The 3,427-nt window shown below is 45.5% G+C and overlaps 1 pseudogene; it reads left to right on the top strand.

Moving 5' to 3' along the window:
- Positions 1–401: 401 nt before the first annotated feature.
- On the top strand, positions 402–886 carry LOC124086172 (succinate dehydrogenase [ubiquinone] cytochrome b small subunit, mitochondrial-like; annotated as a pseudogene).
- Positions 887–3,427: the final 2,541 nt, after the last annotated feature.

Consider the following 3,427-nt stretch of genomic DNA (forward strand, 5'->3'; position numbering starts at 1 on the left):
GGGTAGCATGTTTCAACATATGATTTTTGGTGGGACACAAACATTCAGATAACAACAGGGTCACTGTAATACTCTAATTTTAAATATATAGGAGTTTCTGAAATAAAAATTTAAAGGGGAAAAAGTTAAAGTTCTGGCAATCCAGACAATATATTAAGACTGAGATTTTCAGTCCCTTAAATGAAATATTATCTGGCCTCAAAGACACCTGGATACCACCCCTCCCTGAATTCTTGTGAGATCACTTCTGATAAAAATTTAACAATCTGCATCTTCTAAAAGAAAAGTGCCATGATTTATTTCATTGCACTTGTTATAGCTGTACATTTGTATCACTTACCAGTTTTTCTAAAAAAAAAAATTAAGGGGTTGATGGATGACCTTGAACCCTCAAAAGGTAGATGGCAGTTCTCTTGAGGCTGGGTGTCCTCTGTGGTGCTCAGGGAGGCTGAACTCTATTCCTCTGAACCCCATTGGTCAGACCTGCTCAGGTCTCAGCATTTCTCCAGGACCGACCTACCCCAGGATGGACTAGAACATAGTACATTCACCTGTCACCAAATCGACATTCTGGTTCCAAGGCTGCATCTCTTCACTGGACTAGTGAGAGGGTTGTTAGTGTTTTGTTCCTGGGCCTGCTTCCAACTGCATATTTGAATCCTTGCTCTGCAATGGACTACTCTTTGGCTTCAGTCCTCATTCTTCATAGTAACTGGGACCTTGGAAAAGTTGTCCCTGATTATGTTCATTTGGATGCATCGCAGAAAGCTGCCAAGGCAGGCAGGCCTTTTGTCACTCTCAGCTTTAACATTTGCTGGGCTGATATTATTTCAACTTTCATGATGTGGGCATCTGCAAAGCTGTTGCCATGCTGTGGAAATTTTGACCTTTTTGACTTGAGAATTGATTTTATGCCTCTACCTCTGCTCTGTCATTCAACTCACAATAAGGAGGAAATAACTGAAAGTTCATTGGTGGGCAAATCTTCTTCTAATCACGTGGTTATTTTAGAATTTAATTATTGAGGAAGAGGTTTGAGAGGAAATGTATTCAAGAAATTATGAGACCTAGTTCTGCATTCTAGTGAGTTAATGGGGTTGTCTTCAAGTTCATGAGACTCACAGTATGATTAAACTTTACATATGAGTTTTTGCTTTTGTCAGTATCTTAAAGAGAATTTAGCTTTATCAGTATCAGTATATGATCATTTCTGCATTTGTCTTGGAAATAATAGAAAAAGAGAAAGACTGTTAATTCATGACTTTGCAAAAAATTAGATAGTATTTACTTTTGCAAATTTCCCTGTCTGTTCAGTTGATACCAGCTACTGATTGTTTTATGTCCTAGGGAAACTTTTAAATTAGGAGATGCTAAAATCTCATATTGCAGATTTCTATATCCTAGGAAGGAAAGATTGGAGAGCTTCTAAATTTAAAGATGCTCAAGTTAGAGAAGTCTTCCTAGTAGACATACCACAATATTACAAATTCCAAAAAGATATAATTCTCCAATGTGTTTTACTTATCCTAAAATACTCTGCTCACAAATATAAAACTAAAAATAATGATAAATTACTTTCCCACTGTGGGAATTGGTAAAAAGAAAATGTATTGCATGAAAATAAAATTAAAAAAAAATATATAGTGTTATATAATAAAAATGTATTCTACTCTTTTACAAAGCAGTTTTAAAACATTTTTTAACCTTTATTTTATTTATTTTTATGTGGTGCTGAGGGTCAGGCCCAGTGAATTGTAATGCATTCCACTTTAATATATAAATAAATAAAATAAATGAAGAAATACAGAGGGGGAAAAAGATGTTTACTTATTTCATAGTACACTCCAGATGGTTTATGCTTTAATGAACAGCGATTTAAATGTAATTCTCCTTCCAGATCAAGTAGTTCAAGAATGCTGATGTAATCAGTATCTGCTTAAACCCAAACACTGGCCCCACCAAGAAAGGACCCTCAACATGCTGCCTCTGGTCCATTGGGGCAGCCAGAGCGGCAGAGCGGGCTTTTAGCATCAGGCCATGGGAAGAGCTAAGCGCCCCTTGCCTGTAACTGTCCCCCAGTTCTCACCTGTCTGCAGGAATGTGGAAGGAAAGTGTATACAGAAACCGCTTTAAGCGTGTAGAGCATCTCACACTTTTTTTTTTCTTTAAGGTTTTAAAGCCAACCTTCTTGGCCTCCAGTCCTTCAGCGCACCGCTCATTGTCCCCCAAACCCGCAGGTTGCCCGGAATCTGGCCAAGGGCACTCAGACCATAGGTACCCTTGCCCGCACCGCGAGGACTAAACCGCTTTTTAGGGGCACCCCAGGCAGGTCTCCAGCGCTGCCTTCTGGATCCACAGTCTAGTCTACACAAGGCCCCTAGGTGGCAGGGTTTCCCCAAGAGAAAATGACACTCTGGGGCCGGAGCCCTGTTGCTCCAAGTGGTCACCTCCTCCGGGACTTGGGGTTGGGGATGTCGCTGGAGCCCCCAATCCTAAAACACCACTTCAACTATACCAGACGGTAAGGGAGAAGAAGACTTAAAAGGGAAGCCACACACTTCAATCAAGAGGCTAGAGAAAGCCTGAATTCTGGATTCAAGAGCTTCTGGCTCCCACAGCTCCCCTGTGGCGAAAGTGTGTTCCCTGGGCTTCCTTCAACCAGAGCGCTCAGCAGGGCACCAGCCCACTCTGGCGTTAGGGGACTCAGGAACACGGGGTTCCTGTGCCTTGCATGGGTAACTTCGGGGAGGAAGGACCAAGACTGGTTCTGAGATCCACCTGGCACTTCCCAAGACGCAGGTCTGGGGCTCCGGCAAGCACTAGTGCTCTGTCCCACATTCGCTGGCTCACCACTCCCAGCCCCGCTAAGCCCAGCCCCCAGCTTCTGAAAATACTCAGCCGTTCCTAGAGGCTAGAACCAGCCCCAGGCATCCTCGGTACGGGCCACAGCGCAGGGTCCACGCTGGCCCCCTGCTTGGCACAGATAGCCCTGGTTCCAGAGGACTGGAGCTAACCAGGAAGTGAGGGCCAAAGCCGCAGAGGAAGGGGTGAGCCGCGAGCCTACAGCCTGAGCCACCAGCGAATGGGCGAGGTCTTACCTGAGGTGCCTGGTACCAAGAGCAGGACAGCAGCAGCTGCCCAGATGGCGCAGTGACTCGTGTGGCAGTGACAACCCCTAGGCCATGCTGCCTGCGGTAAAAGCCCAGTAGCCCTCTGCCTGCCGCGCTCGGTCTTCAGGCTTCGGGCCTGGGGCCACCACACCTTTTTGCAGCCCGCCTGTTCCTCTTTCTCCCCGCATTTCACTATCAGGTCCACAGGCCCTGGTGGTCCTCCTCTCTCGGCTTGGGTGAAGCTCAGCTGCCGCTGTTGCTGGGCTGGCTGCTGAGGCTCCGAAGCACAGGCTAGGGTGTTCCGCCCAGCTCAGGGG

This window comes from Marmota monax, unplaced genomic scaffold, assembly GCF_021218885.2.
Source record: "Marmota monax isolate L192 unplaced genomic scaffold, Marmota_monax_Labrador192_F-V1.1 WCK01_AAM20220418_F8-fsc00334, whole genome shotgun sequence".
In the NCBI taxonomy this organism is placed as follows: Eukaryota; Metazoa; Chordata; class Mammalia; order Rodentia; family Sciuridae; genus Marmota; species Marmota monax.